Source organism: Oryctolagus cuniculus, chromosome 4 (assembly GCF_051225735.1).
Source record: "Oryctolagus cuniculus isolate XC-2025 breed Fujian yellow rabbit chromosome 4, ASM5122573v1, whole genome shotgun sequence".
In the NCBI taxonomy this organism is placed as follows: Eukaryota; Metazoa; Chordata; class Mammalia; order Lagomorpha; family Leporidae; genus Oryctolagus; species Oryctolagus cuniculus.
Genome location: NC_142870.1, coordinates 9,029,744 through 9,044,415, shown reverse-complemented (window position 1 = coordinate 9,044,415; position 14,672 = coordinate 9,029,744). Strand labels below are relative to the sequence as shown.

Here is a 14,672-nt window from a genome sequence, read left to right as displayed (position 1 = left end):
TTAGCTATTGCCAAAACATGCACAACATGGAAACTGAAGCACAGCAGCGTGATTTTTTTTTTTGATAGGCAGAGTGGACAGTGAGAGAGAGACAGAAAGAAAGGTCTTCCTTTTGCCGTTGGTTCACCCTCCAATGGGCGCCATGGCTGGCACACCGCGCTGATCCGAATCCAGGAGCCAGGTGCTTCTCCTGGTCTCCCATGCGGGTGCAGGGGTCAAGGACTTGAGCCATCCTCCATTGCCTTCCCGGGCCACAGCAGAGAGCTGGACATGAAGAGGAGCGACCGGGACGGAATCCGGCGTCCCGACCGGGACTAGAACCCAGGGTGCCAGCGCCGCAGGCAGAGGATTAGCCTATTAAGCCACGGCGCCGGCCCAGGGTGATTTCATCTAGCTTCAGTTTTACCATCTCTAGAACATGGACAATACCATGAAGGGAAAGGCAGATGGTCTGCTCTCTTTTTTTTTAAGATTTATTTATTTATTTGAAAGAGTTACACAGAGAGGAGAGGCAGAGAGAGAGAGAGAGAGGTCTTCCATCTGCTGGTTCACTCCCCAATTGGCGGCAACGGCCAGAGCTGCACTGATCTGAAGCCAGGAGCCAGGAGCTTCCTCTCAGTCTCCCATGCAGATGCCAGGGCTCAAGGACTTGGGCCATCTTCTACTTTCCCAGGCCATCGGCAGGGAGCTGGATCAGAATTGGAGCAGCCCGGTTTCGAACCAGCGCCTATATGGGATGCGAGCACTGCAGGTTTAACCCAATGTCTTGGTTTCTTAAGCCTAAATCATTGTGAAAAACAGCCATGTCAGATGTCACTCATGTGACATGAGAGGGCATCTGTATGAAACACTCAGCCCTAAACTACTTAGAGATCAAGGAATTATTACTAAGTCTCCTGGACTTAAATGTGTTGTGTAGGGATGACATTCCTGAGGTCTGACACATTGCCTTGTCACAGCAGAGTACACAGAGATGAACATGTAAGTCAAGTTTGGAATTCTCACAGTTGCCAGGCCTCGGTCAGTTATGCATCTTTATTATACTATTCTTTTACATTTTTGTTTATTTAAAACTTACAAGGGGCTGGTGCCGTGGCGCACTAGGTTGATCCTCCACCTGAGGCGCCAGCATCCCATGTGGGCACCAGTTCTAGACCTAGCTGCTCCTTTTCCAGTCCAGGTCTCTGCTGTGGCCTGGGAAAGCAGTGGAGGATGGCCCAAGTGCTTGGGCCCCTATACCCACGTGGGAGACCAGGAAGAAGCACCTGGCTCCTAGCTTCAGATCGACACAGCTCCAGCTGTTGCAGCCATTTGAGGAGTGAAGCAGCAGATGGAAGACCTTTCTCTCATCTCTTCCTCTCACTATCTGTAACTCTACCTCTCAAATAAATAAATAAAATCTTAAAAAGAAACTTACAAAACATGGGGAAAATCTTGGTTCTCCCACCTTAGTGCATGATCTTGGATAAAATGACTCCATCTTGCTGTGTCTCAATTCTCTCTACTATTAAGTGGGGGATAGTAGGGTGGTATGCATGTATTAGTGTTGTAAACAGTGTCTAGCACATGGACTTGCAAGGTGTCTGCTCTCATTAGTACCAGTAATCTAGGCTGACGCCATCTCTGGTGGTGCTGGGAAGCACCTGTTCACCGCCAAGCATCCAGTGGGAGGCGGTGGGCATCAAGACATGTGCCGTCCATTCCCGCCCTTCCATACAGTCACTCCATGTGTGGGGACCCTACTCATGTTCTTCCTCCATTCACCAGTGAATTTCAGACTTAAAGAAATGAAAAGTAGTCCCCCTGCCCCACCCCAAACACAAATGCAGCCTGTATTTTAAAACTGAAGTTCACAAGTTTTGTCCTCTAAGAAGGCTCTCCCTTTCCTCCTAGTAATTTCATTTTTGTAAACAGAAACCAGAACAACAACTGTGTCTAGATCAAGGGTACTCCTGTAGTACTTCAAGTACTACTTTGGAAATGTATAAGGGAATTACAAAAACATTTTCCCCTCATAACCTTACAAGTAACACTTAGCCGCTTGAAGGGCTTTACGGAAGACTGTTCCAAATTCCAGTGACTTTGTTGGATGGTGGTTACTGCATCTGTCTTCCTTGTCTCAGGACAACACCATCAGCCAAGGGTCTGGAGACCTCTGCCAGCTTACCCTGAGGGCTGCTGTAATTACGGTCCTTGTGCTCTGCGAGCACACTGCTCACTGAGCATATGCAGCACTGCTTTGGACACACGGAGCTCCCATGACATTTTGTTACTTTCTGCCTCACCCGTTTAATCCACAGCCATAGCCGCAAGATCCCTAGTCCTCGGTCTGCAGAAAGATAACCTCCTGATTGCTTAACTTTTGTTCACCCGGTTCTGGAACCATCTATACCTCAAACAGAGGTATTCCAAAGTCCCATGGGAAGTCCAGGTTGGACACTGATTGTTGAATTAAAACAGCAAATTTTGGGGTGAATACTGCCAAGTAGATGGCCCTTACTAGCATCATGGCCCTTAAAACTTCTCATAGCCACGTACTGGGAATGTCTAGAAACATCAATGCGTCAAAAGTCAAGAAGCATCTCAGAAACTGGAAAAGAGACCTCAGGAAAGATCTGGCTGCATGGAGTAAGAAAATGACCTCTCATACTCAGGACAGGCTGTTGGTACCAGGAGACCTGGAATCGAACCCTGGAAGATTCTGCCATGAACTGATGCCTCCAGGTAGGACAAATTGTGACTGTTCTTGATCGGCATTGGTGAGGAATCTCTCCTGAAGCTATGGAGATGTTTCTGGTTCATGCTTCATCTGCTACCACCAAAATGCTGAGAAAACTAAGCAGGAGACAAGGACACAAGCTGGGGTTCAGGGGCCCTCAGAGCATTCCCATATGGACTTAATGTGATTGCTCCCTCTGGTACATTGCAAATATATTCTGGTCATGTTTTGCTGCTTCTTGAGATGGGTGCAGATTCTTCTTTGTCAAAGCAGCAGTTCCTGTACTAGCTAAAAGACCACTTTATGTTCCTTACTTGCGGAATTTCAACCCATCTTTCCTCTCACAGAAAAATTCAAAAATCACTGCAGTTGCAACTGAGTAACTGCAAAACTTTGCTGATTAAAGACTTTATTACTTGTACCTTTCGTAATCTTGAAGACACATCAATAGGGCAAAGGATATTTTGCAACTGAAGTTGTCAATGTACTCTAAGGGGCTGCTTGTGGCCTTAATGAACAAGACATCAGCTCCTTCGTGGGATAATCGACTCCCCATTTATGAGTTGATAACTGGACAGATTATGTGTCTTTGAATATCTCCTGCAATCTCAGACTATACCCTGTTCCCAAAAGTTAGCACTTAAGCTTGTCAGGGGACAATGCAGTGTTCTCAATCGTATCCTTCCAAGTACATGGCAGCCTTTTCTTGGCATCTCCCTAGTCACTGCCCATATGATCTGAAACTTGGAGAAGTCTGAAAGAGACATCGTGCGAAGGCAGCTTCCAAACCTGAAGAAAAGAACAGTTCTCACCGACCACCACATTACGGCCAAATTACAAAGGAGGCCTGCTTGGCATCACCTCACCCAGTGGGGAGAACACCAAGGTTCCATAGAATGGAAGCCAGCTGAACTGCAGAACTCCAACTGGGATTCCTGGGAATCCCCCAGGAGCAGACACTGTAGGAAGGAAACAGGTACCCTACCTCCTTCAGATCAACATGAAGTGGACAGCTGCCACCCTAGACAGTGCTTTAGATCTCAAATGCCTGAACAGCTGAATACCATACGTGTCATACATTGCTTCCTTATTTGCCTGGCTATTATTTCCTTTCTCCCTGGATAGCAAATAAATGCTTGCTGTCTTCCCTCTATGTCATCAGTTTGGGCCCCTCTCCTGACCACTGTCTGTACCCCAGTCACTCCAAGACCAAAACATAATTTAATCAACTGTTGGAATGACACTACATTCCTTCGAGCATCACAGTTTCCTACAGTACCAACTCCTTGTACCGAGTCAGGTGGTTTTCAAATAATAGGACTTAACTTCTGCATGATTTTACAGATGGCAGATAAGACTTCCTATCAAGTCATTCAAAGAATGGGACTTTTTCTCTCTCCATTAACATGAAATGTAAGTAGCTTCCAAAGCAAAGAGCACTTCAATCGAACTTTCTAGGAGAGCTTGGGAAGCAACAGGATGGCGTGGGACTGTTGAGCAGGTGGAGGACTAGTCTCTTGAACAGATGCCCTGAGGAAGATTTCTGCTTAAGCTCAAGCTCAGAGTCCTGTCCCTGGTCCCAAAAGAGGCTCAAAAGCCCTACATGCAGTTTTTTAAAGATGTATTTATATCTTTGAAAGGCAGAGTTACAGAGAGAGAGAAAAAGAGAGAGAGAGAGAGATCTTTCATCTGCTGATTCACTCTCCAAATGCCTTCAATAGCCATGACTGAGCCAAGCTGAAGCCAGGAGCCAGGAGCTTCTTCCAGGTCTCCCACGTGGGTGCAGGGGCCCAAGTGTTTGGACCATCCTCCACTGCTTTTTCCCAGGAGCATTAGCAGGGATTGGAAATGCAGCAGCCAGGACTCCAACTGGCGCCCATAAGGGATGCTGGCACTGCAGGCTGGGGGCTTTAACCCCCTGAGCCACAGCCCTGACCCCATCCCTATATGCTTTGATTCTGAAGCTGACAGATTCAGAGTACAATTAAGGCCAGAAGTCTCCCATGTCTAAGAAATTCACAGGGTTGGACAGAGACTGGCTGAGAACAGAATCATTCTCTTAACTTCTCAGTTCATAAATGTACCATCTTAGAGAAGGAATGTTGCACTCCCATCCCTACAGTCTCTTCTTTTTTTTTTTTCTTACTTGATATGTGTCTTTTTTGGTCACCACTCTTATTCAGTATAGTTCTGAAAGTTTTAGCCAGAATCTACAGTCTTTGTATGATCTTTGATCTTTTTTTAAAAAGATTTATTTACTTATTTGAAAGCCAGAGTTACAGAGAGAAAGAGAGGTGAGGCAGAGAGACGGGGGGGGGGGGGGTCTTCCATCTGCTGGTTCACTCCCCAGTTGGCTGCAACAGCCGAGTTGAGCTGATCCGAAGCATGGAGCCAGGAGCTTATTCCAGGTCTCCCACGTGGGTGCAGGGGCCCAAGCACTTGGGCCATCTTTGACTGCTTTCCCAGGCCATAGCAGAGAGCTGGATCAGAAGTGGAGCATCTGGGACTTGAACCAGTGCCCATATGGGATGCTGGCACTGCAGGCGGCGGCTTTACCTGCTATGCCACAGTCCTGGCTCCAGATCTTTGATCTTAAAGACGTATGCAAAACAAAGACTTCAGAAAATTTGGCAATCTTGTTGATACCCCCACGCTTGGTTCTGCAGGCTCTTACCATTGTGTTTGGGACTGTTTTCTTGGTATATATTGTACATACTTGATTCCTTGCATAAATGTAGACTACAAACTCAATGTCATCGTCGCCAGGCTCAAATGCATGGTTTAAAGATTAACGTGACCTTTAACTAGTTCTACAATCCTGCTGTGTTTTCTCAGATGACTTTTTGACCAAAACATGAATGTGTAATATCTATTGAAAATAGTGACCCCCATCTTAGCCAAGGTACTTAACCCAGTAATGTGAGTCAAAGATGTTGTCTAATAGGCATGGTTGAAGTGTGATTGGGAACTTAGGACTGAGAAAAATAAGAAAATATGGGTATAGCTTGCCATCCAGATAAACTAAGTGAAAAGTAAAAATGTGAAATACAGAGACAGAATGTTCAACACAAATAGCTAAGGCAACTGTTAGCTGGGTGGACTCGGTATTTTAGACAGATCAGCTCACAGATCAACTGTTCAAGTAGAAACCATCTCAGCAACTCTCCTACATGACTAACTAACACTGACCAACCCAAGAGCAGATATTAATTGCTAACTTCTGCCTACTAACCATCCAAACATAAGCCTCAATAGCTTAAGGCCCCAAGGCCATCCTTGGATAGAATTTATTCAACTAGGGTCATCCTTGGCATGGTAAGTCTCTAATAAACCTGTTTCTTTTTTTTGTAATCAGATTTTTCTTGTGTTATTACAGAAGGTCTTCCATAGCCCATTTTGTAATATTCAGGAAGCACTAAATCAGGCATTTTATGAGCTTCAACTTGATTTCTTTCTTTCATAGTTTACAGCCAATGATTCTGAGAAGGTGAATACAAGAATGAGAAAGTCATTTGCTCCAAAGTCTCTGCTTCTCTCAATCTCCAGAAAGATACTTCAATGTAATGCAAAGTCTAGAAGCAAACCACAGTGTGCCAGTGCTGGAGAGGGTGGTTGAAGGGAGCACCCACAGAGGAGATGCACCAGAGTCAACAAGGTCCTTGGCGGGAGGACAAGGCCCTATGGTTGTATGGGACCTGAACTGTAGATGGCTACTTCGTTTGTACTGCTGGCTCTGGTCCCATACTCAAGATCAGCATCCCTCAAGGTCTGTTGCCCTGTATGCACAAGCACTTCATGTTAGATTCCACTGGAGGGGTCAGCGCTGTGGTGCAGCAGGTTAATGCCCTGGCCTAAAGCGCCAGCATCCCATATGCACACCGGTTCGAGACCTGGCTGCACCACTTCCAATCCAGCTCTCTGCTATGGCCTGAGAAAACAACAGAAGATGGCCCAAGTCCTTGGGTCCCTGCATCCGCGTGGGAGACCCAGAAAAAACTCTAGGCTCTGAGCAACAAGAGAAACAAAATTCATGAATACATAGAATTTTGAAAACATGACTGAATGACAAATTGATCATTAAACAAGTGAAAAAGAAAATAAAAAATGTATACAATCAAATGGAATTGAAAATGCAACATGCTAAAATCAGTGCATACAATAAAGCAGTATTCAGATTGAATTTTATAGTATTAAGTGCGTAGATTTTAAAAATAGAAAGATTCCAGATTTAAAAAAAATTTTTTTTGACAGGCAGAGTTAGACAGTGAGAGAGAGACAGAGAGAAAGGTCTTCCTTTTCTGTTGGTTCACTCCCCTAATGGCTGCTATGGCCAGCTCTACGCCAATCCGAAGCCAGGAACCAGGTGCTTCCTCCTGGGCTCCCATGCGGGTGCAGGGCCCAACCACTTGGGCCATTCTCCACTGCCTTCCTGGGCCACAGCAGAGAGCTGGACTGGAAGAGGAGCAACCGGGACAGAATCCGGCACCCCAACCCGGACTAGAACCCGGGGTGCCGGTGCCACAGGTGGAGAATTAGCCAAGTGAGCTGTGGCGCCGGCCAGATTTTAAAAAATTTAACAGTGTATGTCAGGGACTTAGAAAAGCAACAACAAGCTAAACTCAAAATAAACAGGAAGCAAGAATTAATAAGGATCCAAGTAGCATGAAACAAAAATATAACAACAACAAAAAAAATCAAAAGAACAAAAATCAGATTTTCTGAAAAATTAAACAAAACAAACAAGAAGCCAAACCTGCCAACATCTTGATCTTGGACATCCTATCTTCTAGAACTGTAAGAAATATATTTCTATTGTTTATAAATTATCCAATCTCAGTTATTTTTTTAATACCAGCACAAAAAGGCTAAGACACATACAGATGAGAATTCATGATAAACCAACCAAGCATATATTACAGCAATTGAAATGACTCAATAGAAACATTAAGCTAAGATTCTGTAGTGGATTCAGCTACATCCTCCAAAACCTCACACCCCCTTTCAACTCAGTTGTGACTTTATGGAAAGAGGGTCCATGCAGGTGTAACTGGTTCACGTGAGGTCCTGCTGGGCTAGGGAGGGCAATACCTCCAATGACGAGTGTCCTTACAGGTAGGGAAGCAGACACACAGATGCTCCACAGAGAAGAGGCCACGTGCAGACACAGGCACAGCTGGAAACCATTTTTGACATTATTCCCCGGCTTCCTCAAGAGCAGTGTTTTACATTAAGTCTTTTTGACAAAAAGTCAGTTTTGAGATTTTCTCGTTGAGCTGTAGAACCTCAAAAGATGTAACTCTCATTTTGAAGAGATGTAAACTAATCAGGTTTATTTGGAATATTGGGTTGCATTTGTAGTGTTGTCAAATAACAGAGTGAGGCTGAATCTTCTTTAACTTTTATTGGTACTGATGTGGTATTGATGCGAATGTTCTGAATGATGTAACATTTATGTCTGATCATACTGGTGTGATGAATCTGTCATGGTTTTTATCCCAAAACTCATTATACACTGATAATAACTGCGTTTCCTAATCAATTCTCGAGCTGTTTTCAAAATTTCAATCCAGCTTCCTGCTAATGCACCTGGGAAAGAAGCTGGTGACAGCCCAAGTATCTGACCTGTGCCACTCACATGGAACTCCTGGAGGGAGTTCTTGACTCCTGGCTTTGGCCTTTCCCAATTCTGATCGTTGTGGCCATTTGGGGCATGAGCCAGCATCTCTCCAACTCTCCCTCTGACAATCTGCCTTTCAAAAAAAAAATAAACGAAACTTTAAATTGTTTTTTAAGATTTATTTTATTTATTTGAAACAGTGAGAGAGAGAGAGAAAGGTCTTCCATCCGCTGGTTCACTCCCCCAAATGACTGCAATGGCCAGAGCTGCACTGATCCAAAGCCAGGAGTCAGGAGCTGCTTCTGGGTCTCCCACATGGGTGCAGGGGCCTAAGGACTTGGGCCATCTTCTACTGCTTTCCCAGGCCATAGCAGAGAGCTGGATCAGAAGTGGAGTAGCGGGGACTCGAACCAGTGCCCACATGGGATGCCGGCACTGCAGGCCAGGGCTTTTTTTCTTTTTTTTTTAGAAAGCTTTTATTTAATAAATATAAATTTCTTAGGTACAGCTTTTGGATTACAGCAGTTCTTCCCCCGATACCTGCCCTTCCACTCCAGCTCTCGTCCCACCTCCCAGTCCCTCTCCCATCCCATCTTTTTTTTTAACTTTTATTTAATGAATATAAATTTCCAAAGTACAGCTTATGGATTACAATGCCCCCCCCATAACGTCCCTCTCACCCGCAACCCTCCCCTTTCCCATTCCCTCTCCCCTTCCATTCCCATCAAGATTCATTTTCGATTCTCTTTATATACAGAAGATCAGTTTAGCATACATTAAGTAAAGATTTCAAAAGTTTGCTCCCACACAGAAACATAAAGTGAAAAATACTGTTTGAGTACTAGTTATAGCATTAAATCTCAATGTACAGCACACTAAGGACAGAGATCCTACATGAGGAGTAAGTGCACAGTGACTCCTGTTGTTGACTTTACAAATTGACACTCTTGTTTATGGCATCAGTAATCACCCTAGGTTCTTGTCATGAGCTGCCAAGGCTATGGAAGCCCCCTGAATTCACCAACAAGGCCATGGTCAAAGTGGAAGTTCTCTCCTCCCTTCAGAGAAAGGTACCTCCTTCTTTGATGACCCATTCTTTCCACTGGGATCTCACTCACAGAGATCTTTCATTTAGGTTTTTTTTTTTCCCCAGAGTGTCTTGGCTTTCCATGCCTGAAATGCTCTCATGGGCTTTTCAGCCGGATCCGCATACCTTAAGGGCTGATTCTGAGGCCAGAGTGCTGTTTAGGACATCTGCCATTCTATGGGTCTGCTGTGTGTCTCACTTCCCATGTTGGATCGTTCTCTCCCTTTTTTATTCTATCAGCTAGTATTTGCAGACACTAGTCTTGTTTATGTGATCCCTTTGGTTCTTAGTCCTATCATTCAATTGTGAACAGAAATTGATCACTGGGACTAGTGAGATGGCATTGGTACGTGCCACCTTGATGGGATTGAATTGGAATTCCCTGGTATGTTTGTAACTCTACCGTTTGAGGTAAGTCAGCTTGAGCATGTCCCGAATTGCACATCTCTTCCCTCTCTTATTCCCACTCTCATATTTAACAGCAATCACTATTCAGTTAAGTTTCAGCACTTAAGAAGAATCGTGTATTGATTACAGTATTCAAGTAGAACAAACAAAAAAATACTAAGAGGGATAAAATATTAAGTTGTTCATCAACAGTCAGGGCAAGGGCTGATCAAGTCACCATTTCTCATAGTGTTCATTTCACTTTAACAGGTTTCCTTTTTGGTGCTCAGTTAGTTGTCACCTATCAGGGAGAACATACGGTATATGTCCCTTTGGGATTGGCTTATTTTACTCAGCATAATGTTTTCCAAATTCCTAACAGGGATCACTTTTCAGTTAAAATTTAAACACCTAAGAATAATTGTGTGTTAATTACAGAGTTCAACCAATGGTACTAGAACAAAAAAAATACTAAAATGGATAAAGTATTACATTGTACCTCAACCGTCAGGACAAGAGCTGATCAAGTCACTGTTTCTCATAGTGTCCATTAGACTTCAACAAGTTTCCCCTTTGGTGCTCAGTTAGTTGTCACCGATCAGGGAGAACATATAATATTTGTCCCTTTGGGACTGGCTTAATTCACTCAGCATAATGTTTTCCAGATTCCTCCATCTTGTTGCAAATGACTGGGTTTCGTTGTTTTTGACTGCTGTATAGTATTCTATAGAGTATATGTCCCATAATTTCTTTATCCAGTCTACTGATGATGGGCATTTGGGTTGGTTCCAGGTCTTAGCTATTGTGAATTGAGCTGCAATAAACATTAATGTGCAGACAGCTTGTTTATTTGCCAATTTCATTTCCTTTGGGTAAATTCCAAGTAGTGGGATGATGGCTGGGTTGAATGGTAGGGTTATATTCAGGTTTCTGAGGAATCTCCAAACTGACTTCCATAGTGGCTTGACCAGTTTGCATTCCCACCAACAGTGGGTTAGTGTCCCTTTTTCCCCACATCCTCTCCAGCATCTACTGTTTGCAGATTTCTGAATGTAAGCCATTCTAACCGGGGTGAGGTGAAACCTCATTGTGGTTTTGATTTGCATTTTCCTGATTGCTAGTGATCTTGAACATTTTTTCATGTGTCTGTTGGCCATTTGGATTTCCTCTTTTGAAAAATGTCTATTGAGGTCCTTGGCCCATCTCTTAAGTGGGTTGTTTGTTTTCATGTTGTGGAGTTTCTTGATTTCTTTGAAGATTCTGCTTATCAACCCTTTATCAGTTGCATAGTTTGCAAATATATTTTCCCAATATGTCAGTTGTCTCTTCACTTTCCTGACTGTTTCTTTTGCAGTACAGAAACTTCTCAATTTGATGCAATCCCAAACGTTAATTTTGGCTTTGACTGCCTGTGCTTCTGGAGTGTCTTCCAAGAAGTCATTCTCGGTACCTATATCTTGCAGGGTTTTTCCAATGCTCTCTAATAATTTGACGGTGTCAGGTCATAGATTTAAGTCTTTAATCCATGTTGAGTGAATTTTTGTGTAAGGTGAAAGGTAGGGGTCTTGCCTCATGATTCTGCACGTGGAAATCCAATTTTCCCAGCACCATTTATTGAATAGACTATCCTTACTCCAGGGATTGGTTTTGGATCCTTGATCAAATATGAGTTGGCTGTAGATGTTTGGGTTGATTTCTGGTGTTTCAATTCTGTTCCATTGGTCTATCCATCTGTTTCTGTACCAGTACCATGCTGTTTTGATTACAACTGCCCTGTAGTATGTCCTGAAATCTGGTATTGTGATGCCTCCGGCTTTGTTTTTGTTGTACAAGATTGCTTTAGCTATTCGAGGTCTCTTTTGCCTCCATATGAATTTCAGCATCATTTTTTCTAGATCTGAGAAGAATGTCTTTGGTATCTTGATTGGTATCGCATTCAATCTGTAAATTGCTTTTGGGAGAATGGACATTTTGATGATGTTGATTCTTCCAATCCATGAGCATGGAAGATTTTTCCATTTCTTGGTATCCTCTTCTATTTCTTTCTTTAAGGTTTTTAATTTTCATCATAGAGATCCTTAACATCCTTTGTTAAGTTTATTCCAAGGTATTTGATTGTTTTTGTAGCTATTGTGAATGGGATTGATCTTAGTAGTTCTTTCTCAGCCGTGGCATTGTCTGTGTATACAAAGGCTGTTGATTTTTGTGCATTGATTTTATACCCTGCTACTTTGCCAAAATCTTCTATGAGTTCCAATAGTCTCTTAGTAGAGTTCTTTGGGTCCCCTAAGTAAAGAATCATATTATCTGCAAAGAGGGATAGTTTGAGTTCTTCCTTCCCAATTTGTATCCCTGTAATTTCTTTTTCTTGCCTAATAGGTCTGGCTAGAACTTCCAGAACTATATTGAATAGCAGTGGTGAGAGTGGGCATCCCTGTCTGGTACCAGATCTCAGTGGAAATGCTTCCAACTTTTCCCCATTCAATAGGATGTTGGCTGTGGGTTTTTCATAAATTGCTTTGATTGTATTGAGGAATGTTCCTTCTATACCCAATTTGCTTAGAGTTTTCATCATGAAAGGGTGTTGTATTTTATCAAATGCTTTCTCGGCATCTATTGAGATAATCATATGGATTTTCTTCTGCAGTCAGTTAATGTGGTGGATCACATTGATTGTTTTGCGAATGTTGAACCATCCCTGCATACCAGGGATGAATCCCACTTGGTCTGGGTGGATGATCTTTCTGATGTGTTGTTGCATTCTATTGGCGAGAATTTTATTGAGGATTTTTGCATCTATGTTCACCAGGGATATTGGTCTGTAATTCTCTTTCAGTGCTGCATCTTTTTCCGGCTTAGGAATTAAGGTGAGGCTGGCTTCATAGAAAGAATTTGGGAGGACTCCCTCTTCTTCGATTGTTCTGAATAGTTTGAGAAGAAATGGGATTAGTTCTTCTTTAAATGTCTGGTAGAATTCAGCAGTGAATCCATCTGGTCCTGGGCTTTTCTTTGTTGGGAGGGCCTTTATTACTGTTTCAATTTCTGTCTCAGTTATGGGTCTGTTTAGGTTTTCTATGTCTTCCTGGTTCAATTTAGGTAGGTTGCATGTGTCCAGGAATCTATCCATTTCTGATAGGTTTCCCTGTTTGCTGGCATACAATTCCTTGTAGTGATTTCTGATGATTCTTTTTATTTCTGTGGTGTCTGTTGTTACGTTTCCTTTTTATCTCTGATTTTATTGATTTGGGTCTTTTCTTTTTTTAGTTAGTTGGGCCAATGGGGTGTCAATTTTGTTTATTTTTTCAAAAAACCAGCTCCTCGTTTGGCTGATTTTTTGTAATTTTTTTTTTGGATTCAATAATGTTGATTTCTTCTCTGATTTTAATTATTTCTCTTCTCCTTCTAGATTTGGGTCTGGTTTTCTGCAGATTTTCTAGATCCTTGAGATGAATTGAAAGCTCATCTATTTGGTGCCTTTACAATTTCTTGATATAGGCACCTATTGAAATAACTTTCCTCTTAAAACTGCTTTTGCTGCGTCCCATAAATTTTGGTATGTTGTGCTGTTATCCTCATTTACTTCCAGACAATTTTTGATTTCTCTTTTAATTTCTTCTATGACCCATTGTTCATTCAGGAGCATCTTGTTCAATCTCCATGTGTTTGCATATGCTCTAGGGATTCCTGAGTTACTAATTACCAACTTCATTCTTTTATGGTCTGAGAAGCTGCATGGTATGATTCTAATTCTTTTGAATTTGGTGGGACTGGCTTTATGGCTTAGTATGTGGTCAATCCTACAGAATGCTGAGAAGAATGTAAAATCTTTAGCTGTAGGATTGAAAGTTCTTTATATATCTGTTAGATCCATTTGGGCTATAGTGTCGTTTAAATCTACTGTCTCCTTGTTGATCTTCTGTCCTGTTGATCTATTTCTGAGAGTGGAGTATTGAAGTCCCCCAGTACTATTGTATTGGGGTCTAAGTCTCCCTTTAAGTCCCTTAACAAATCTTTTAAATCAACCGGTGCCCTGTAATTAGGTGCATATACATTGATAATTGTTATATCTTCCTGTTGAATTGACCCCTTAATCATTATATAGTGTCCCTCTTTGTTTCTCAACAGTTTTTGTGGTAAAGTTTATTTTGTCCGATATTAAGATGGCTACGCCCGCTCTTTTATCATTTCTGTTGACATGGTATATCTTTTTCCAGCCTTTCACTTTCAGTCTGTATGCATCCTTGTTGGAAAGATGTGTTTCTTGTAAGCAGCAAATAGATGGGTTTTGTTCCTTAACCCAATCAGCCAATCGATGTCTTTTAACGGGACAGTTCAGGCCATTAATGTTCAATGTGACTAATGATAAGTGGTAACTTTGCCCTGCCATTTGCCAAAGATAAGTTCTAATATATGCTTTGAATTCCCTGTGATCTTTTGCTGTGAGGTTTCCTTCCTTTACCTTCTTTCATATTGATGACCATGTTTCTGTGTGCAACACATCTTTAAGCATCTTTTGCAGGGCTGGATGAGTGGTGACAAATTCTTTCAATTTCTGTTTGCTATGAAAAGTCTTTATTTCACCTTCATTCACAAATGAGAGCTTTGCAGGATATAATATTCTGGGCTGCCAGTTTTTCTCTCTTAGTACCTGGGCTATATCTTGCCATTCCCTCCTAGCTTGTAGGGTTTCTGATGAGAAGTCAGCTGTGAGTCTGATTGGAGATCCTCTGAGAGTAATCTGACATTTCTCTCTTGCACATTTTAGGATATTTATGTTTCACTGTGGTGAGTTTAATTACAACGTGTCGTGGTGAGGATCTCTTTTGGTCGTGTTTATTAGGGGTTCTTTTTTGATTCAAAAG

General features: G+C 42.4%; 1 protein-coding gene across 4 annotated transcripts in view; it reads right to left on the bottom strand.

Annotated features, from left to right (window-relative positions):
• SETD4 (SET domain containing 4) overlaps positions 1-14,672 on the bottom strand; it is a 94,034-nt gene that overhangs the window by 46,498 nt on the left and 32,864 nt on the right. The gene's annotated exons all lie outside the window — the stretch shown is intronic.